This window comes from Rutilus rutilus (genome assembly GCF_951802725.1).
Source record: "Rutilus rutilus genome assembly, chromosome: 8".
Lineage (NCBI taxonomy): Eukaryota > Metazoa > Chordata > Actinopteri > Cypriniformes > Leuciscidae > Rutilus > Rutilus rutilus.
Window position 1 is genome coordinate 4,163,153 of NC_140222.1, and position 23,851 is coordinate 4,187,003.

Consider the following 23,851-nt stretch of genomic DNA (forward strand, 5'->3'; position numbering starts at 1 on the left):
TGATTTCTGAAGGATCATGTGACACTGAAGACTGGAGTAATGATGCTAAAATTCAGCTTTGGTCACAGGGACAAATTAGACTTTACTATATATTCACATATAATAATAATAATAAAAAAATTGTAATAACATTTCACCACATTGGTGAAAAAGTTGGATAAGGCCACTGGGAATGGCATCAAATACTACAGCAATTTCTTTAGTAGTTACAGGGATCTTATAATGATTAAGGAATTCACAGTAAAGAGATGTTCATTATTCTTAAATAACTGTCTGACCAAAATTATACCGTTATTGTACCAGTTTCTGTAAAATAAAGATTTATTTTTAAACGTAATACATTTTTTTTTTGTTCCAAATCACAGAGTTGAGTGGAGAAAAGTTATGCTTAAAAATGAGTTTTGATAATCTATCATTTATTTTGTCTCGCGGTGATGACGTCACCACTCTCGCCTTCGCGCGTCTCCTGAGTCTTTTGAGGTAAACAGTTCACACGTTAAATCACGTAACTACTATACAGTTTACACGGTTTACTCAACATTTTACGGGGTCTTTTCAGAAAGGTTTTCATCGTGTGTCTGTTTCTTTTCCCATACAAAACGGTAAGATGTTAGCGAACTACTTTGTTGTTATGAAGTTATTAGGGAATCGGATTCATGTGGACAAATTACAAGGGTTGATAATGTCATCAGCGGCTGTCTTTATATTTACATTTATATTACTGTTGTAATATTTTACTGTATCATTCTTGTATTCTCTATATTCTTGTTGAATGAGTATTGATAGTCTATGGCTCATCACTATTATCAGAGCAGCTGAAAAGCCTCTTTATTTCATGTCAATAGATCCTGTTTTCTCCTCATTCATTATGCTGATGTTTTCACATGTCTGTAAATGTCTGATGTCTGTCATTTTATTGTCAACAGATTTGAGCAAACGACACGATCAGCTATTGTGACATCTACAAGATATAGGTAAGTTTTATAATGGCTTTTATTTCAATAATCTGATGAACCATGTTTCATATGCAACACAATAAACAAACAAAAAAATGTTGAGTTAACTCAATTGGTGCTTAAAGTGGGTGGACTATTTATTTATTTTTACTCAGTAAGTGATTTCTTCTTGATTTTGTCTGATCTGTTCCTCCTCCTTCAGTGAAGCTCCTCCTCCTCCAGTGAAGCTCCTCCTCCTTCAGTGAAGCTCCTCCTCCTTCAGTGAAGCTCCTCCCACTGCAATTCACCAATAAATGCTGGAATATTCCCATCAGCTACAAGTGAAGACGAGCATCAAACCATCAGGAAGAGCTGAAATCTGCAAAGACAGAGTTTATTGAAGGACAGTGAGAACATGAGAGATCCAGAACACTGCAGAATGAAACACACTGAAGAACAAAGAGGTTGGTGTTTATTCCTGATTCTTCATTAGTGAGGCTGAAGAACATTAAGGTTATAAAGCAGTTCATCAGATTTAGCTCTGTTATAGTAGGACAAATCTAGTTGTGAATTAGAATTAAAGCAGCAAATAATATGAACCGGGTGCAATTTATTTTATTTTTTTAACAAGGATGTTTGTTATCTGTAAGTCTATATTAGTATTATCTGAGCATTTGTTTCTGTTTATTTTACATCTGGTTCACAATTACTGCAACCATGTTACCAAAATTATGGATATGTCTTAATACAGTTTTTGCGCATTCCAAAATATTGTTATTATCTTGCTAAAACACCAACATTTAAAAACAATGATCAAATAAATAGACTTTGCTACACGTGGTTTAGTTTGTGTAAAAACAGGGAGTGTTAAAATTATAGCATTATTGCGTATTTTTAAAATGTTAATATTTTAGGTAGTTGCATAGTTTATCAAATATTTAATAGCTCTCACTACAAAAATGTGATTTATTCAGAGCCCCTAAAGGGACATGGTGATGGAAAAACTATATTTCATTGTTTTTGCGTTCTTTAGGGTTGCAAATGAACAAAGACGTTTGCTTTCCTGCTCCAACCCCCTCTTTCTTACCACAAGGGCCATTAGTGATCCGTAAAGAAGTGCTGATAGTGATAAAGGTCTGTCGGCCAAGATGTGTGTGTACATCTGAGGTTTGCTAAATGTCACACCTTCAGTACGATGTGGGAAAGCTGTAATCTGCTGATTGGTCAGTTTAAATGTCTCACATTTGGTTTCAATCACATGTTCAAAAGGATTAAAGAAGATTGTGAGGCTTTGTCTACAGCTGGTGTTAAGATGCGTTTTGGTCAATTGGATCACAAGTATACAAGGGCCCAATCCGGGCCTATACCGTACGGTTCGGGATGAATACATGTACCGTTGCTCCCCTAAAATATAGTCACAAACTTGCAATGCTCTCCCACATATTTTTTACTATACTAACTGTCCGTGGTTGGTAGCGATGGGTGGTAATGGATAAGAAATATACAGTTTTACACCAGCATGCTGATAATGTTTCTTTATTCGACAATCCTAAAGCCTGAACCACTGCCTGAGGACGCCCTTACATCTCCCTCGCAAAAGCGTTTGCCTTCCCACGTGTAATTTTGCGTTTGCTCACAAATATCTCTAAGTTTCTTGCGGGAACAAAAAAGCATTGAAATATTATTTTTTCCTCCCATCATAATGTCCCATTATTAGGGGCTCTATAGATTTGTGACTCTAATGAATAAAAAAATAATGTCTAGTACATTAATGCACTCCTTTCATGGAAAATTCCAGGGACATAATGGATTAAAATCATCATAATCTTGAATAACAGATGTTTGAACAAGAGCATTTTTTGATTTACTGAGCATTTTTTTAACTTTAATTTTAGACCCGATGGATGAGAATGAAGAAGTGAATGAAGTGGAGAAACATCAGAGAAGATCTCAGAAATCTTTCACTTGCACTCAGTGTGGAAAGAGTTTCACAAGCAAACATAATCTCAAGGTTCACATGAGGATCCACACTGGAGAGAAACCGTTCACATGTGATCAGTGTGGGAAGAGTTTTAGACGTCAAGGACACCTTCAGCGACACATGATCATCCACACTGGAGAGAAACTGCATGAATGTGATCAATGTGGTAAAACATTTTTGAGGGCTTCAGGCCTGAAGAGACACCTGACAGTTCATTCACAGGAGAAACCACATTCATGTTCTTTGTGTGGAAAGAGTTTTTCACGTCTGCAGGATTTACAAGGACATCAGAGAATACACACTGGTGTAAGAAATCATATGTGCTTTGAGTGTGAGAAGACTTTTATTACAGCTGGAGATTTGAAACGGCACCAGAGAATTCACACTGGAGAGAAACCTTACAAGTGTTCACACTGCGACAAGAGATTCAATCATTCAGGACATCTAAAATCACACGAGAGGATCCACACTGGAGAGAAACCGTATCACTGCACTGCATGTGGGAAGAGCTTCACTCAATCATCTTCTCTACACAGTCACACAAAAACTCACATTAAGTAGCTTATCTTCAGTTCCAGCACTTTCTAGTGCGATGCCGCCTCTCTTTCCTATTAGTTTGTCTAAACCAGCCAGCTTTCCGAGGTGTATATAATAAAGGTTGTGAAATAATTGCCTAATATAGTATTAACTCTACTTTAGTGCTGCAAGGATATTGCACAGCTCCAAGATCTTCTCGTCTGAGCTCTGCGGTCTGTCGCCGCTCATCAACATCAGAATATTGAGATGACCAATCAAATTAAAGTAGACAGGCTTTATGTTCACAGAAGCTGCTGAGCGCATGTTCTAGCGCTTCAGTTAACGGTCATGAAGTGTGAGATCAAATATAGCTAAACTAAACATTTCATATTTGACAGCTATTTTAGGATAGAAATGTTAAACGACCGACAAAAATAATCAGGAAAACTGATGTTTATAAATATCAGTTGAGCCTATGTTTACTTTCTTCACTGACACAGACAAAAATCAAAAGAATATCAGAGGAAGCTCAGCTTCAGGAGGGGAAGAGACAGACCATAGTAGAGAGACTGAGAGAAAAAGAAAGAGTGATGGAGATTTTAGCCTTCATATGTCTGGAAATGCACACATGTAGTTTCTCAGGGGAGCATGACCCCGAACCCCCTGAACTACCTCATATCTGGGACACCGGCGATTCTAGAACTCTACAGCCCTGGCCACAACCATCGACAGTATAAAAGAAACATTGTCAACATTTGTCACATTAAATAGTTTATCTTTAAGAAACAGCAGTTTCTACTTTTGGATTCACATCAACATTAAAAACATTTTTTTACTAACTGTTCTTGCTCAGTGTGACCGGTCTTCATTTCACTCTGCGTTGTGTTTGTATTAAATGAGACCGGGCAACAGGAATTTCACAGGCCGGTTTTTATTCTGTATGAATAAAAAGACAAATGAAAAGCAAACTGCAATCTGTGGCCTCTCAATCCAGCCTCTCTTCAGTCGCATTTACCGCGAACTGAAAAACATTTTACTAATTTGACATATTTGAGATTCTCAAATAAACAACTCAATATTGTTTAACATATTTCATAAAAAAATAAAGCATTTTACATAAATTAAAAACAATATACAGAAACATGAAAGTGAACATACCTGTATGAATAAAAAGACAAATGAAAAGCAAACTGCAATCTGTGGCCTCTCAATCCAGCCTGTTAGTGAAAGGCATTATTTTAACCAACAGATGCACACTCATGCTTAAATAGGGGTTATGCGGAACGCCCAACGTTCGAACTGGAAAACGGGTATAAACATTTCCGGTTTGCATTACCGTACGCATCTGCAGCGGTAGGTTATCTCTGAGGTAACTTATTTTGCGCTTTTTTTAGAAAACAATTCTTATTTCTGTTTTAATAAAAATGTCACGAATGCTTAAGTATCAGAAAATAAAATTTTATTAAAAAAAATAAAATGCAGTCTTCATTTGATTGTTTTAATCGTCTGCAAGCAAATATAAAAGGTTAAACTACTATGATAGAATACAAGTCTAAACTAACTTACTGATAGTTAGCTAACTCTACATCGGGTGCCATTAGCAAAAGCTACATATAACGTTACTAACTTACATACCTTCATAATCATGAATAAATGAGGAGGCGTAAAAACTTAAATCCTTTATCTACCGAAGTACTCGGGGCTCTGGAAGTCCGTTTGGCAATACGATGTACATCTGGAATGGATAGAATGGGTAGCTCCTGTAAACACCGGCTATAAAAGGTCGCCATTCCTACGCTGTGTTTACCTCAGTAGCTGACGACCGGAAGTAGTTATACCCGTTTTGTAGAACCCGGAAGTATGTTCCGCATAACCCCTATTCTCTTCTCTTAAATTAAATTGAGTTCTCTCCGAAAAATACATGCTATAACTCATAACATCATTCACACAAACTTCATACATGTTTGAATAAGATTCAAGTGCATTTTAGAACAAATTACATGATATATTACAATAAACAAAACTCATATAAAACTTTTCAGACAGAGCGTCAGTACAACCCACCTCTCTTCAGTCGCATTTACCGCGAACTGAAGGAGAGCAACCGGAACCGGAACATGAAAGAACATTAATCTTAAAGGAGCCACGCACCCTATTTAACAAAACTGAAAAATGACCATGTAACCATAGAAATATGACATCTTAATTAATAGAAATCAATATTAGAAGAATAAATGAAATTCCAGAATACAAAATAATGAAAGAAATATAACAAATGATAATAACAAAGGATAATAACAAAGGAAATTTTGAGTGAAATTAATAAATAAATATAACATCTGTTACATCAGGAAGCTGAAGAAGAGGCTGATTGAGATGCTTTGCTATCTTGTTAGTCAATAAAGAGAGAGATCTGTCTTATTTGGTTCCAATTTACTTTTTTTTTTTGTATTTTCTGCACCAAGTATTAAATGTTTATTCCATTTTTACTGATGCTCCTCCTTCCTGCATCAAGAATAAATAATTTGATAATTTTACTTCAGTTACATCTAAAAGTCACGCTGAGTAGAAATACATAATCACGTTTCTCTTGGTCCCTTCAAAGTTGCATTGGATTTTCTCCTCAGCGTAAAGGTTAAGAGACCCATCTATCACTGTTTTACAAATGTTTAAATATATTACAAAAGAGTAAATCTATAGGCTTTAATCTGTCTCTCGCATCTTCACGAAAGTCGTCGAGGCAGCCCTTGTGCCACTCCGGCAACACGGGGTTCGCATCCTGAGCTATCCCGACGACTGGCTGATCCTAGTTCTGGACTCTCGAGACCAGGTTTGCGAACACAGGGACGTGGTGCTCCGGTTTCTTTCCCCCGCCAAAAATTAAATAAAATTTCTTACTGATCCCAAACTTTTGAACGGTAGTGATTAATATTACAAAAGATTTATATTTCTGTTCTTTTGAACTTTCTATTAATCAAAGAATCCTGAAAAAAAAACATTTTTGAGCATCAAATCATATTAGAGTGATTTCCGAAGGATCATGTGACTCTGAAGACTGGAGTAATGATGCTAAAATTCAGCTTTGGTCACAGGAACAAATTATACTTTACTATATATTCACATATAATTTTTTAATAACATTTCACAATATTACTGTTTTTTTTTTTTGTTTTTTTTTTTAATGCAGCCTTTGTGAGCAGAAGAGACTTTTAAAATCATGCCTGTTAAAAGTTGAATAAGGGCCACTGGGAATGGTATAAAATACTACTGCAAACTCTTTAGTAGTTACAGGGATCTTATAATGATTAAGGAATTCACAATAAAGAGATGTTCATTAAATAACTGACCAAAATTATACCGTTATTGTACCAGTTTCTGTAAAATAAAGATTTATTTTTAAACTTAATATATATTTTTTTGTTCCAAATCACAGAGTTGAGTGGAGGACAGTTATGCTTAAAAATGAGTTTTTAATAATCTATCATTTTTATTTCGTCTCGCGGTGATGACGTCACATATTTCGCCGACGCGCGCTTTCCGAGTCTTTTGAGGTAAACGGTTCACACGTTAAATCACGTAACTACTATACAGTTTACACGGTTTACTGAACATTTTACGGGGTCTTTTCAGAAAGGTTTTCATCGTGTGTCTGTTTCTTTTCCCATACAAAACGGTAAGATGTTAGCGAACTACTTTGTTGTTATGAAGTTATTAGGGAATCGGATTCATGTGGACAAATTACAAGGGTTGATAATGTCATCAGCGGCTGCCTGTCTTTATATTTACATTTATATTACTGTTGTTATATTTTACTGTAGCCTATCATTATTGTACTCTACATTCTTGTTGAATGAGTATTGATAGTCTATGGCTCATCACTATTATCAGAGCGGCTGAAAAGCCTCTTTATTTCATGTCAATAGATCCTGTTTTCTCCTCATTCATTATGCTGATGTCTTCAGATCTGTAAATTGCCACATTAAGCTAATTTTATTGTCAACAGATTTGAGCAAACGACACGATCAGCTATTGTGACATCTGCAGGATATAGGTAAGTTTTATAATGACTTTTATTTCAATAATCTGTGATGAACCATGATTCATATGCAACACAATAAACAAAAAAAAAAAGTTGAGTTAACTGTATTGGTGCCCCATTTGTTTCTCGCAAATCTGTAAATATATTTTTGTTTTAATCTTTTTTAAAGGACAGTGAGAACATGAGAGATCCAGAACACTGCAGAATGAAACACACTGAAGAACAAAGAGGTTGGTGTTTATTCCTGATTCTTTAGGGACGGGTATCGTTAAGGTTTTAATGGTATTACTACTCTTACCGATACTCCTTATTGATCCGGTACTTTAATGGTATTCTTATCGGTTCTTTTTGTTATATAAAAAAATAAATTATAATTTAGAACATGATTAATATTGCTTTATATTTTGAAATGTGAAATAAATATCTATAGCAAAGGAAAAATCAATGCTTTAACAAAACAAATAAAACATGTAGGCTATGTTATGCAGAAGGGTGCAGACTTTTGTGTTTTATATACAGAAGACATAGGACACCAAAAACACACATGGTGCAAACAAAAAAAAGGAAACAGATAAAACAAATATACAAATTATATACCCAGTGCTTTAATTTCAGTAATGTCTTCTGACCAGGCCCGGATTGGCTAATCGGGAGCACCGGGAAAATTCCCGGTGGGCCGGTCTGTTTTATTGGCCAGGAGGGCCGGTGTTGTCATGGCACTGGGTTGAATGCTTTCCTTATGGCTCCAGTCATAGCGCAGCCCCACTATTTTTTTTTATTATTTTATCGCAGCCCCACAAAAAATAAAAATAAAGTCACTTTGTTAGAAATGTGCGAACAAAAAATAAGAGATACAAAACATGGATAATAGCCTGTAGGCGCAAAGGCGGCGCTGAAAAGGCCAGAATAATAAAATATCTCTAGAAACTCAAGCGGCCAAATAGCCTACGAGTCAGGGCCGTACCGACCATTGAGGTCTCCGAGATCCGGACCTCGGTAATTTTTCCTGAGTGTATAATTAACGTTGTGAAATAATTGCCTAATATTACCTGCTGCAATGATTCGCATATCGCGACGATAACCGACCTCATCATCTGAGCTGCTTCAGCACTCAAACACCGCTCGTCGGCAATGGCAAAATGTTTGAGATGACCGATCAAAGCAAGCGGGATTTATGGAGAGGCGGTATTAACATTAAGTGACATGGCATCTGACGCATAGAAGCCAATGGCACATGTCACTATGCGTATTGGCACATCCGGTGGCACATCCGGTCTTCATTGGCATATGCCAGTGGATAGTGGCATGTGTCACTGACATTACTGGCATGTGCCAGTGGTGGATAGTGGCATGTGTCACTGACATCGCGACACACTGACACTGACATGACACCTGACTGACACCGAGTCGCGGAACATCCGTGTTGCGACACCTCCAGTAGTGATTGACAGATTAATCGTAAACGTAATTGTGGCACAAAATCCTAAATAAATAGCCTAATTTTGTGATATTTAAAATATCAATTAAACGAATTAAAGTGCATTAATATTTTTTCAAACGTGTTATTTGTGTCACGTCTGTATTTGATTGGTATGTGCGTGCCACTGAATGTTTTGTAATACCAGTGCGACTTTATGTTGTTTATCTCGCAAAGTCACAAACTGCCCATTCTAGGAAAGACACGAAATAAATCTATCTTGGGTCACTACGAATAACGCATTAACAGTCGCGTCCGTTACTGTGTAAACAGCATCACGCAAAAATAAAGGTTTACACAGTAGGTGTCAGAATAAGCGAGTGTAACACAAGCCAGCGCAAGATTCTCATCTGTGGCTTTAATATTTCAAAAATAATTGTATCGAATTATGTACGTTGTAGGCTACACATTAACTTAACTTAAAAATCATATTTTTTGACAGCATAAAGCAAATTGTTATGCAAGTGGCATGACGCAATCCATTGGCACATCTCACGTTTTAGTGACACATGCCAATATCCACTGGTATGCCAGTTGGCCTGTGTCACTAAAACTGACATGTCTCTTTATGTTGTGGCACCTCCAGTAGTGACACCTGCAGCTGTCTGCCGGAGTATAATGTAGATTATGTAACATATGCACATAGTTAATTTATACAACAAAAAAATATTTTATTTATTGAATAATTCCATAAAATTATTTTTGAAATATTAAAGGTAGCCTACTGAGAAAGGTCCTGCGCGACCGAACGTTTGTTGAATTTTTAAAATGCACTGAGCACTTTTTTGCACTTGTATAAATAAAGAATATTGCTAGTAGCTCGGTATAGGCCTACTCCTTTTCAGATACATAGCCTAACAAACAAATGATATTTAATAAAAAAAAATTTTTTTTTTTTACACTTTTTGGAAGGACTTGAAACAGATGGGAATCTGATAGAATGGGCAGTTTGTGACTTTGCGAGATAAACAACATAAAGTCGCACTGGTATTACAAAATATTCAGTGGCACGCACATATCAATCAAATACAGACGTGACACAAATAACATGTTTGAAAAAATATTAATTCACTTTAATTCGTTTAATCGATATTTTAAATATCACAAAATTAGGCTATTTATTTAGGATTTTGAGCCACAATTACGTTTACGATTAATCTGTCAATCACTACTGGAGGTGTCTCGCAACACGGATGTTCCGCGACTCGGTGTCAGTCAGGTGTCATGTCAGTGTCAGTGTGTCGCGGTGTCAGTGTGTCGCGATGTCAGTGACATGCCACTATCCACCACTGGCACATGCATGCCAATAATGTCAGTGACACATGCCACTATCCACTGGCATATGCCAGTGAATACCGGATGTGCCAATACGCATAGTGACATGTGCCATTGGCTTCTGTGCGTCAGATGCCATGTCACTTAATGTTAAAACTGCTACTGGATTTATGTTCACAGAAGCGCGAGCCGCGGCCGCTTCACGAGATAAGGTGCAAGTGGTTAAACTAAACAGCTGTTTTACGATAGAAATTTTAACCGACCGACATAAATAATCACTTTGCAAAGACTGTATCAATCTAAGCTCAGCTTCAGGAAGGGGAGATTTACAGGTAAAGATAAAGAGACTGAGAGAAGAAGAACGAGAGAAGGAGATGGAGATGAGAGAGGAGAGCAGGCCCATACACAAAATAAATATATTTTCTGGATATGTTTTGGAATATATGCACATATTTGAAATTGGCCCAATAAATATATTTCATACTTATATTTCATATATTTTTGTTATATTTCAGAATATATTTCAATGTATTTTTTTCTGTACGGGTCCCCAAAAGTGTCAAAAATATATGTGGCATATATTCCAAATACATTGAAATATATTCTGAAATATAACAAAAATATATGAAATATAAGTATGAAATATATTTATTGGGCCAATTTCAAATATGTGCATATATTCCAAAACATATCCAGAAAATATATTTCAAATACAATTATTTTGTGTATGGGGGTAGAGCAATAGCCTATTACATACTGTGCCCATAATGAGAATAACTTTATTACAATGGATTCCTATTTAACACAGATGTTCTTTGCCAATGACAGTGGAAAAATAATATGCCCCCGAACCCCCTAGCAAGATCACTTTTTGGACCTCTGTATTTATAAACCCCTGTGTGCTGATATTGCACTGAATAGAAAATTATATTTTTGAAAAATACAATGAATTACAAGGCTGTACAGAACAGTGCACTATTGCAGACTTAGGCTCAATCCCAGTTCACCCCTTGCACTTTCCCCTTGTCTCGATTCTCTTTTGGTTGGAGGGGCAGCACTAGGGGTAGGGGGAAGGGCCAGATAGCCCTTGAAAGATTGGGCGTTATATACTGAGGGTTTAATTACATTATTTTAGTCAGTCGGGAACTAAAGTGGGCCGGTCTAAGGCATGAAACTCCAGGGCTGAAAATGAGTCCCACTCCGGCCCTGCTTCTGACGTTACTGTTCAGGAGTAATATGGGCTAAAAAGACATTAATAAAGTCAGATGTAAAATAACACTGCAGAGTTTATCATAGATAGGTAGTTTATAGATTAAAGCTTATAAAAGCCAAAATTATTCATTCAAGAGCTGTGACTGATTTTCTCTTTGCATTTTGTTGTTTGATTCACATTAATGGAGCAATCATCAGCAGGTTTATTAGACTGCTGCCTCTTTAAGACCAAATGCAGATCTAATCATTATTACGCATCATATTTTCTCCCAACTATTTACGCCCATTCAAGACATAAACTGTATTTAAGTGAATAAACTGTTTAAGTGAATCTCCAAGACGGCCATTTTGACATATTTGTGTGTATATTTGGTTGTTTAGATGCGCACACGAAGCCAAAAATATACGTTGCTTGTCTCGTTGCGGTGTGTTTCGGAGTGCGCGCCGCATTTGGAACAGCGTCTATTGCGTCAATTTTGGTACTTTTATTATCAAACGCATCCCGCAGTTTAGCAACAGTATAGACTACATTTTACAACAATCACCGATCGTGCAGATTCTGACGTTACGTTTGGGTTTTAGGGAGAAATGACAGCGCACCGCTGTGAAGGGAAGGAAGCTGCGCTGGAGAGAATGCGGCTTTATTTTTTAATGGTTATACCTCAAATATCTTCTTTTTTTATAATCATTGGAAGCCAAAATCTAAATCTAAAATAAATTGAGTTTAATATCAAAGATCTAAAGTGTAATCGTTTGAATGTTTAGTTCTGTCCTCATCGTCACGGTTAAACGGTTAGTTCACCCAAAAATGAAAATTATGTCCTTAATGACTCACCCTCATGTCGTTCCAAGCCCGTAAGACCTCTGTTCATCTTCGGAACACAGTTTAAGATATTTTAGATTTAGTCCGAGAGTTTTCTGTCCCTCCATTGAAAATGTATAAACGGTATAATGTCCATGTCCAGAAAAGGCAATAAAGACATCATCAAAGTTGTCCATGTGACATCAGTGGTTAAGTTAGAAGTTTTTTGAAGCTTTGAAAATACATTTGGTCCAAAAATAACGACTTTATTCAGCATTGTATTCTCTCCCGGGTCTGTTGTCAATCCACGTTCACGACGCTGCGGATGTACGACGCTGCTGACGTAAGACGCTGCTGACGTGTTATCTGGTGGCGATTAGGACATCTGCGACATGCACACTTACGCACCATTTTAAAAAATATAGCAATACCAAAATACAATGTAGAATAGCTTGAATACAGCGTGCGTCTCCCTCAGACTGTAAATGAAGCTCGGGCGCACCAGATAACACGTCAGCAGTGTCTTACGTCAGCAGCGTCACTGCGGAGCTTGGAACGACATGAGGGTGAGTCATTAATGACATAATGTTCATTTTTCGGTGAATTAATAACCCTTTAAGCAGGGCTGTTGTGTTGTGCGCGCCGTGGCTCCGCGTGAAAGATCTCTCTCTCTCTCTCTCTCTCTCTCTCTCTCTCTCTCTCTCTCTCTCTCTCTCTCTCTCTCTCTCTCTCTCTCTCTCTCTCTCTCTCTCACACACACACACACACACACACACACACACACACACACACACACACACACACACACACACACACACACACACACACACTCACTCACTCACTCACTCACTCACTCACTCACTCTCTCTCTCTCTCTCTTTAGCAAAAATGCATCACAGACAAATGGTTCAATATTATTATAGAAGTGGCTGGCCAGATTAAATTTGCAAGATAATAATTTCTTAATAGCAATGTAGGAGCCATATGTTGGGTTTGACTTGTCTTCTATGATATTTCCTCCATTTTCTATACTGTTGTGTATGTGCATGCGCATAGTGACGTCATTGATTACTGTAGGTGTCATCGGGGGTGTGGTGTCTGTATTAGTGTGTGTGCTCACCTGTGTGGCATGGCAGGGTGTTTGGATTATGACTGCAGGGTGAGCATGTGGAGAAACTTTCTGTTGACTGTCACCATCGTCTTCATCTTCAGTTACTGCACTGTCTGAGGTATCTTTGCACGGCTGATGAAATATATCTATTAAAGTAAGTGTTGGTTCTTTCTAAGCTTGTGAAATGGAACAATAAAAACTAGAGGTCGACCGATATGGTTTTTTTCAGGCCGATGCCGATGCCGATCTTTTGAAATCCGGGTCGGCCGATGGCCGATAAATGCTGCCGATTTATTTTGGCCGATATTTGGCCGATTATGTGCTTGTTTTTAACCTCTATTTGAAAGATAAAATGTAACACAAATAATTACTTAAGATAGACAAGATTTCTCAACAAAAACATTTATTGAACACTTTACCAATCTGTACTTGTACAAAAGACAAAAAGAACTTGAGATATGTTTGGTAATTGTACCTGAATGGATTGAAAATTAATTTGCTACATTTCAGATTAATATATTTGTTTTCCTTAACATTTGAATTAACAGTAACTTAAACACTTTGCAGTTTGAATGATGTCCTGATAAACAAAATGACGGAGTATGTTTTTATGTTTCCACTGTTCGATCGCGCCCGCGCCTCACACACACACACACACACACACACACGCGCGCGCGCATTTGCACACAAATATAAGTAAACACTTTGCAACTTTAAACACACGCGACTTTTCGATCTCGATCGCGCCTCTCTCTCTCTCTCTCTCTCTCACACACACACACACAACGCATTGCAATCTTTACATCGCAGCCGGAGCTAAAGCGGAGTTACAGATTAGGTGTCCCTAAAGAACCCGCGTATCTAACAGTAAGTTAGTTCCGCATTACTTTGCACGCGAGTTTTATTTATTTTTATAGCGTGTATTCTCCGTGGAAATGTATACACCGAACCGTGACGCCTGTTCCGTTTCGGTTCAATATGAAAACATGTACCGTTCCACCCCTAGTCTACAGTGAAATACAGTCACACATTACACTACTGTTTGGCCAGCATTTTAACCGTGTTTAATCCAGCTACTAGCTAACGGAATGTTAAAGTTAACTGCTGACTAGTGTCAAGTGCAGCGAAGCGATATTTCTGTTATTCTAACGTCCGTTTTCAGAGCATCCAAGAGAAGCACAGGCATAACAGTAGCACTGATATGAAGCACAGAAATGCGCGTTGATATTCGGTCCGGTAAATAACGGTCGTTAAGGCACCAGTGCCGTATTAGCACTGGGTCTGTCTGTAGCTACCCAACCCTAGCAAAGCAAAGCCAGTCCTTCACTAGCATATAGTTGGTCTCTTTTTTTATTACTTATTTCTCTGCATTGAGTGACAACCCTCTCAAATATAAGACACACAAACAGAACAAATAAAAGTCTCAGATTCACTGTCTGTAAATTCTTGCTTACTTATTGTGACATGATCGCAACCCTTCTGCTGTGCTAATGCAACCTCAACTACGCTATCAATTTCAAAGTAGCCGAACGTCATGTCGCCTATTCATGTTTTTTCTCTAAGTTGGCAGTAACATATCAAAAGTTTTTAATTAAATATAAAGGAGTTTTCTCCAAGGAACTTAGCTCCTTCCTTAAGCACTGGATGAGGTCTGCTCACTCTGCTGGAGAATGACTCTAGACGCAGCATGCGTCGAACGCGTGTTCCACAACAACAACACTAGGCTGCCCACAGATGCGCCTGCCTAATAATCGGCCTGATACACTTGGATATTGGCCGATGCCGATTATGTTAAAAATGCAAAAAATCGGCCGACCGATGAATCGGTCGACCTCTGATAAAAACATCCCATCATGTGCAATGGTTCAGCGTGATGCGTCTTCAGTATAAACCCACATGTCTTAGCCTGCTGCGGCGTTTGGATTGGTTTTAGATTAGATTAGATAAACCTTTATTCGTCCCACAGTGGGGAAATTTCTGTGTTACAGCAGCAAAAATTAAGAAATAAAAATAAATGCAAATAAATAAAAAAGAGAATATACACATACTATAATAACAGTATATACAGTATATACACAGTACAATGTATAAATACAAAAGGGAGGGGGGGGGGGGGATAAATTAAAATACGCATTTCAGGTATGATTTTAAAGTGGTATTGCCCTTAATTGTGAATACTATGGCACATAATATTGCACATGCTACATGTAATATTTCACACAAGTGATGTTTATTGCACAGCTAAACAGTAATAACGGTGTATTTTGGTGACTGGTCTACTGGGAACAGCTTTGGTTGTAAAGTCTAACAGCAGCAGGGAGAAAAGACCTTCTGTAACGCTGCTTCAGACACTTAGGGTGTATCAGTCTGTGACTGAAGGAGCTGCTCAGTGATGTAACGGTTACATACAGGGGGTGAGAGGCGTTCTGCAGCAATGATGATAGTTTTGCTACCATCCTCCTTTCTCCCACCTCCTGTACAGTGTCCAGGGGAATCCCCAGGACTGAGCTGGCCTTCCTGATCAGCTTGTCTAGTCTCTTCCTGTCTGCAGTAGAGATACTGCTGCCCCAGCAGACCACTCCATAGAATATGGCTGAGGCCACTACAGAATCAAAAAAAGTCTTCAATAGCTCTCCTTGCACTCCGAAAGACCTTAATCTCCTCAGCAGAAAAAGTCTGCTCTGCCCTTTCTTATAAATTGCCTCAGTGTTGTTTGTCCAGTCCAGTTTGTTGTTTAGGTGAACACCCAGGTATTTGTAAGAGTCCACTCTCCCAATGTCCTTTCCCTGAATGTTCACTGGTGATAAAGTTTGTTTGTGCCTACGGAAATCCACCACCAGTTCTTTCGTTTTCCCCGCATTTATCTGGAGGCAGCTCTGTTGGCACCAGTCCACAAAGTTCTGAACAAGTCCTCTGTACTCCCTGTCATCATCATCCGTGATCAGACCGACGATGGCAGAGTCATCAGAGAACTTCTGTAGGTGACAGGTTGCTGAGCTGAACATGAAGTCTGCAGTGTAGATGGTGAAGAGAAACGGGGCAAGAACCGTACCCTGCGGGGCTCCAGTGTTGCAGACAATCATGTCAGACTCACAGTCACGAGTCCTCACATACTGTGGTCGGTCTGTGAGGTAGTCCAGTATCCAGGCAGACAGATGATGGTCCACTCCCATGTACACCATCTTATCCCTCAGGAGCGCAAGTTGGATGGTGTTAAAAGCACTAGAGAAGTAAAAAAACATGACTCTCACAGTGCTCCCAGCCTTTTCCAGGTGTGAAATAGCCCGATTTAGGAGGAAGATGATTGTGTCTTCCACTCCAATGCCAGGTTGATAGGCAAACTGAAGTGGATCCATTGATGGACTCACCAGAGGTCGGAGATGAGTGAGCACCAGCCTCTCCAATGTTTTCATCAGATGCGAGGTCAGTGCTACTGGTCGATAGTCTCCGAAGTCTTTCGGGTGCGACGTCTTCGGAACAGGCACCACGCAGGATGTTTTCCATATCTGTGGCACCTTTCCCAGCTTCAGGCTAAGGTCAAATATGTACAGCAATATGCCGTACAGCTGGTCTGCACAGGTCTTAAGGAGCCTGGAGCTGATGCCGTCTGGGCCTGCAGCCTTCCTCGCCTTGATCTTCCTGAGCTCCATTCTCACCTGGGCTTCTGTAAGGGGCAGTGTGTATTGGATGGAGTGTTGACTGGAGGGAATCGACAGAGGGGGGAAGTTAGGTGTATTATGTATTGTCTGTGAGCTGATAGCTGTGCAGAGAGAGGTGGGGCTGGAGCTGCCTGCTGTGGAGGCAGAGAGTGGGGATTGCAGCAGGGGGGACTGGATGGGGGCAGGGGAGGGTAGCTGATCGAATCTGTTAAAAAATAGATTGAGATCATTCACCCACTTCTGGTCACCCTCAGCCTGGAAACTGGACTCCTTATGACCCGTGATGGTTTTGAGCCCCTTCCACACACCGCTGACATTGCTCTGCTGCAGCTGATCCTTCATCCTCCTCTTGTAGCATGCTTTTCCCTCCCTGATCTTCTTTCTCAGTTCTCTCTGGACAGTTTTCAGCTCTTCTTTGTTTCCTGATCCAAACACCCTCTTCTTCTCTTTAAGGAGAGTCTTTATATCAGGGTTAATCCATGGTTTGTTGTTGGCAAAACACCGTACAATCCTGGTAGGTACAGTATTCTCCACACAGAAGTTAATGTAGTCCGTAATACAGTCTGTTAGACTGTCAATATCCTCCCCATGTGGACTACACAATTCCTCCCACACAGTTGTTTCAAAACAGTCTTTCAGAGCCTCACTGGTCTCATCCGACCATGTCATCACTGTGCGGGTGGAAGCTGGTTGCCTGCATACAAGGGGTTTGTACACAGGTAGGAGATAAACCAGGTTGTGATCCGATCTTCCCAAGGGGGGGAGGGGTGCTGATGTATAAGCCTCCTTTAAGTTTGCATAAAATAAATCCAGTGTTTTATTGTCTCTGGTGTGGCATGAAACATACTGAGTAAATGTGGGCAAAGTGGAGGATGTAGGGGCATGATTAAAATCTCCAGAGATAATGAGAAGTGCATTTGAGCTCTGTGTTAACAGTCTGTTAACAACAGAATGCAGGACATCACATGCCGATTCACCATCAGCAGAGGGGGGAATATACGCAGCTATCGCTATAACATGCGAAAATTCCCTGGGCAGATAGTACGGCCTCATGCTAGCGGCTAACAGCTCAATGTCCTTACAACAAATCTGTTCTTTAATTGTGATGTCCAGTTTTACACCATTTATTATTCACAAACACTGCCAGTCCTCCTCCCTCTTCTCTTTCGCTCTCCATCGTTCTGTCCGCGCGCAGTAAATCAAATCCATCTAGAGCCACGGCCGTATCCGGTGTTAGCTTGGTTAGCCATGACTCCGTAAACAGCATGATGCTACATTCCCGGAATTCCCTTTGATGCCCTGTAAGAGCCGTTAACTCGTCCATCTTATTGGGTAAAGATCTTACATTTCCCATAACGATGGACGGAAAAGTTGGTCTGTAACGTCTCCTTTTATTCCGACACATAGCTCCAGCACGGTTCCCCCGTCTTCTCCTTCTTAGCTCGCGGGGAATATCCGGTTTTTCTTCTAATAGCATCGGCGTGTTGCGGAATGCTAACAGCTGATTCCTGGTGTAAACAATAGGACCGTAGCTGTGAACAGAGTTTCCAGACGCGACTGTGAACAAAGTCCAAAGAAATAAAGCTAGCGCAAGTTCTGCCAGGGAGACTCAATCATTTACATCACTAATTGCCTCTTCAACTACCCATTCATTTTCTTGCTGTAGCATAAAAGGGCAGCACTTACTCATATCTGAGTCCGCAGATGCTGTTGCTCCAGCCACCACCTTCCTCCCCACCACCACTAAGACGGATCTTCTCCTCCATCCCCCCCCATCACGACCACCCAGGTGTCCACCATCACCATCCCCAACATCACTAAATGGGCTCTTCTCTCCAACCTGAAGTCTTCAAGACGCCCTCCCTTCCATCCACCCCACCACCACCAGATGGCCCCCTTCATCGCCTCGGGGGGTGAGCGGCGCCCCTGCCTTCATCTTCAGTCAGCAATCACTGATTCAATACCCCTGGAATTCGAGTCATGAACGGGGCCTCCGCCAAAGAATTTGATTGCTTGCTGAGCTCATTAATAAATGTCTATGCTACAGCATTAATTCTCCCGAGTCTTTCTGGCAGAAGTAGAAAAAGTAGAGCAAACTCTGTGACTTTGTTGGTGTCCATTTTGCAGTTTGCAACTATTTCGCGTACATACAAAAAAAAAGAAAAAAACACAAAGATGCCGAAACACTATAAAATAAATTAAAAACACAATTTTAACGGGAGCTGCTGCAACAGTCTGCCACTTGGGCGGCGCCACCGGAAGACATATTGGGTGTTTTTAAGTTTATACACTGCAATAAGCAATAAGAAATAGCACGTGTACTTTCTTAATTTCTCCAGTACCGACAGCAGAACCGATAACGTCCAAGCTTATCGATCCAGCAGTCTTTCATAATTCAGCACCGGGGCCCGTTTAATACCGGGTTTCGGTACCCATCCCTATTCTTCATTTGTGAGGCTGAATAACATTTAGGTTATAAAGCAGTTCATCAGATTTAGCTCTGTTATAGTAGGAAAAATCTAGTTGTGAATTAGAATTAAAGCAGCAAATAATTAGCCTAGAATTCTAGACACACCCTAGCGGCAGCAAAATTTAACAGGCCAATCACATCGTGTATAGAGTCGGTGGGCGGGCTTAACAGAATGACGACAGTGTGACGGTTCCGTGTGAATTCCCTGCTACTTGAAAACAAAGAATGGCTGAAGACAAACAGCGGTCTTTCGAATCAGCTTTGGCCGTGACTAGGGCTGTCGCGGTGAAGGATTTTCCCTTGCGGTCATTTTGAGTGGCTCAATAGCGCGATATGCGGTTTTACCGCATTTATTAATTTATTTTGAATTATTTATATTTATTTGTTGCTATATAAATAAGTGTCACGATGTGGTCAGCATGCACAAAAACGAGTACATTTTAAGTAACCAATAAACCGAAACAAAACAGCGTCTCTGCGCATTGAAAGCCTGTCACTCAGCGTGCAGTTGTTATGGCAACGGACTGTCTTTGAGTGAGTCATAAACCATTCATTCACCAACACGTTTAAAAACGCTGACTGATTCATTAAAAGATAGTAATGAAACAAGGTTAATTATTTTTAACTTTGAGCTCCACTTTTCAAGGCTCAGCTGACCAGCAATGCGTCGCATGGGTAACGCTGAAGCTTCACTTAATAGTGAGTCACGCATTGAATCAATGCCATTTGTCTCTGAGTTTTGTTTCCCGCGGCCGCGACCGCGAGTTCCTCTGTAAATCCATGGTAAATACCCTTTATTTTAAACGTTAAAAGGATGACAGGACATATATTTAACTTTCCTTGGCCACACGGCAACCTTTTCACGAATATAACTTGACCTCAAAGACAGACGCAGGTAATCGCACGCGCTCAGTCGATCTCTCTCATTCACTGTCTGTTTAGGCTTAAGTGCAAATCCACGAAGCCTCTGTACAAATCACCATGATAAAACCACGATCGCCGCGTCTTATTATCATTATTAACTTATTTAACATTCAATACACATGCACGAAGTTCAAAACAAGGAGGGAATAGCCTTATGAAAAAGAAAACACGCGAATATCGCGGTTGCTGCGGTAACTTGAATTCCTGTGCGGTTGGCTTGTCAGTAGCGCGGTACTGCGATATTGCGGTTATCGCGACAGCCCTAGCCGTGACTCTGGAGGAATAGGAGTTAAGCTTTTCTTTGAGAAAATAACAAAGAACGGCACTTAGGTCATTCTTAAAAAAGGAAGATGTGTTCGTAGTTTTGCCGGCCAGATATGGGTAAAGTTGAATCTATCAACTAACGTTAGCTCCGCTGTTGGGAAAACGCTCTGGTTGGTTGAAGCGCTGTCCTATTGCGTGCAGAGGGAATTTGAAAGACAGCCATTTATCCCGCCCCTCGGATTGAGCCGTGTCTATGGTGAGTTGCCAGACCTAACATCTTGATGTAGGTCTGGCTTGCCAGGCTAGCAAATGATATGAACCAGGTGCAAATTTTTTTTTAACAAGGATGTTTGTTATCTGTAAGTCAATTTTATTATTATCAAGTTTATTTTACATCTGGTTCACAATTACTGCAACCAAATTATGTATTTGTCTTAATACAGTTTAGTGCATTCCAAAATATTATTATTATCTTGCTAAAACACCAACATTTAAAAAAAAAAACTACTCAAATAAATAGACTTTGTGTAAACAGGGAGTGTTAAAATTATAGCATTATTGCGTATTTTTAAAATGTTAAAGGTCCCATTGCATGGATTATTTTATTATTTTAGAATGTTTCCTGGGGTGCCCTTATAATGTTAGTATGTTTTTTGATCAAAAGTTGTTATAATTTAGAAATAAAAGGCATTTTTCCTAGCCTGATTTGAGTCTCTGATTTGAACACTCTCTTTGAAGGGGCGTGTCTGCTGTGAGACTTCAGTGTAAACGCCCACTGCTGTGATTGGCTGACATGCTTGCATATGAAATATCTAGCATTAGGCTACATGTCAACTCTCTCGAAAACTTTTACTATTACAGCTAGTATACATTTTTACTATTACAGCTATCGAGATTAACGAATCGTGAGAAGTTTAAGTATTTAGATCTATTCCCATCACATAAAAGGTTGCAGTGAAGAGCATTGAGCAGATGACAGCCTTTTGATCGCGTGAATGAAGATCTTATTGCAACGCAGTTTCTGCACTCTCACTAATCAGAAAGGTGATCCTTTCTGACTATACAGATCACAACATGTAAATAGGAAAATGTTTGCATTATTTTGTCACTTATTGGGATTAGTATGCTACCATTATCCATTTACATCCAGTCTTTGTGCTAAGCTAGGCTAGCGGTGGGTGCGTCAAATAACACTTACAGAACGCACAGAAATGAAAAGGGTATGTATGGACTTATCTAACTCTGGGGGATACTGTGAATAAGCTAAAGTCCCAAAAAGTCGGAGTGTTCCTTTAAAATAAATGTAACAAAAAAAGTATCAAAAAGTGTCTTGCGGGAACACAAAAGCATTGAAATATTATTTTTTCCTCCCATCATAATGTCCCTTTATTAGGGGCTCTATAGATTTGTGACTCTAATGAATAAAAAAAAATGTCTAGTACATTAATGTACTCCTTTAATGGAAAATTCCAGGGACAATATGGATCAAATCATAATCTTGTATAACAGTTGTTTGAACACAACTCAATACTTTCTGCTATGACATAACTACATAATTTCTCTTATATTGATTTACTGAGCATTTTTTTAACTTTAATTTCAGGCCTGATGGATGAGAATGAAGTGGAGAAACATCAAAGAAGATCTCAGAAATCGTTCACTTGCACTCAGTGTGGAAAGAGTTTCACATACAAACAGAGTCTCAAGGTTCACATGAGGATCCACACTGGAGAGAAACCGTTCACATGTGATCAGTGCGGAAAGAGTTTTAGACATCAAGGACACTTTCAGGAACACATGAAGATCCACGCTGGAGAGAAACCATTCACATGTGATCAGTGTGGGAAGAGTTTTGCACATAAAGGACACTTTCTGGAACACATGATCATCCACACTGGAGAGAAACTGCATCAATGTGATCAATGTGGTAAAACATTTTTTAACGCTTCAAACCTGAAGAGCCACATGAAAGTTCATTCACAGGAGAAACCACATTCATGTTCTTTGTGTGGAAAGAGTTTTTCACGTCCGCAGAATTTAAAAGCACATCAGAAAATACACACTGGTGTAAGACATCATATGTGCTTTGAATGTGGGAAGACTTTTATCACAGCTGTAGTTTTGAAACGGCATCAGAGAATTCACACTGGAGAGAAACCTTACAAGTGTTCACACTGCAACAAGAGATTCAATCGGTTAGAATCCCTGAAAACACACAAGAGGATCCACACTGGAGAGAAACCGTATCACTGCACTGCATGTGGGAAGAGCTTCACTCAATTATCTGCTCTACACAGTCATACAAAAACTCACATTAAGTAGCTTATCTTCAGTTCCAGCACTTTCAAGTGCGATGCCGCCTCTCTTTCCTATTAGTTTGTCTTAACCAGCCTCAACCACGGCTGTAGCCAGTTATGAAGTCACCGAGGCGGCGACTCAAAGATAAACTTCCTTCCCAAAGAGCAATATTGCATATTTAATTTTGCTTAATATAATCTATATGTTTAAAAGTACAAGTGTTTTTTTAAACATTTTTTTACTAACTGTTCTTCCTCAGGAAGCTGAAGAAGAGGCTGATTGAGATGCTTTGCTATCTTGTTAGTCAATAAAGAGAGAGATCTGTCTGATTTGCTTCCAGTTTTACTTTCTTTTTGTATTTTGTGCTCCAAGTATTAAACTTTTATTGTCCATTTTTATTGTCTGCTCCTCCTTCTTGCATCAAGAATAAATAATTTGATAATTTTACTTTAAAAAAGTCATGCTGAGTAGAAATACATAATCATGTTTCTCTTAGTCCCTTCAAAGTTGCATTGGATTTTCTCCTCAGCGTAAAGGTTAAGAGGCCCATTTATCACTGTTTTACATGTTTGTAGAGTTAGTTTCTAGTGTAAATATATAGGCTTTAATCTGTGTGTTTACACAGCCTTTTTTTTTTTAAATGTCGGGTGCTGGTGTTTCGCATGCGTTCGGCCAATCAGCGAACACTAACGTCATGGATAGTTCCTATAGTGCTGGTTTAGACCGACTCTGAAGTAGGAGTAAATTAGTTCCTCCAAAAGGAGTTCCTAAAACTAAAATCATTCTTAGTTTCCGGGTGTGAACACGCCAAAATCTGGGTACTTCCACCAATAGTTCTAGGAACTATGAAAATGTTCCTTCGGTGTGAAATCCTCTAATGTCACACCT

At 39.3% G+C, this 23,851-nt stretch overlaps 2 long non-coding RNA genes across 2 annotated transcripts; both read left to right on the forward strand.

Annotated features, from left to right (window-relative positions):
- Window positions 1-457: 457 nt before the first annotated feature.
- Window positions 458-4,375, forward strand: LOC311296203. Its single transcript, XR_014628521.1, has 4 exons — window positions 458-602; window positions 927-974; window positions 1,159-1,399; window positions 2,831-4,375. It is a non-coding gene; the product is annotated as an uncharacterized lncRNA (long non-coding RNA).
- Window positions 4,376-6,929: 2,554 nt separating this feature from the next.
- Window positions 6,930-23,355, forward strand: LOC311295743. Its single transcript, XR_014628373.1, has 4 exons — window positions 6,930-7,105; window positions 7,436-7,483; window positions 7,641-7,701; window positions 22,269-23,355. It is a non-coding gene; the product is annotated as an uncharacterized lncRNA (long non-coding RNA).
- The last annotated feature ends 496 nt before the right edge of the window (window positions 23,356-23,851 follow it).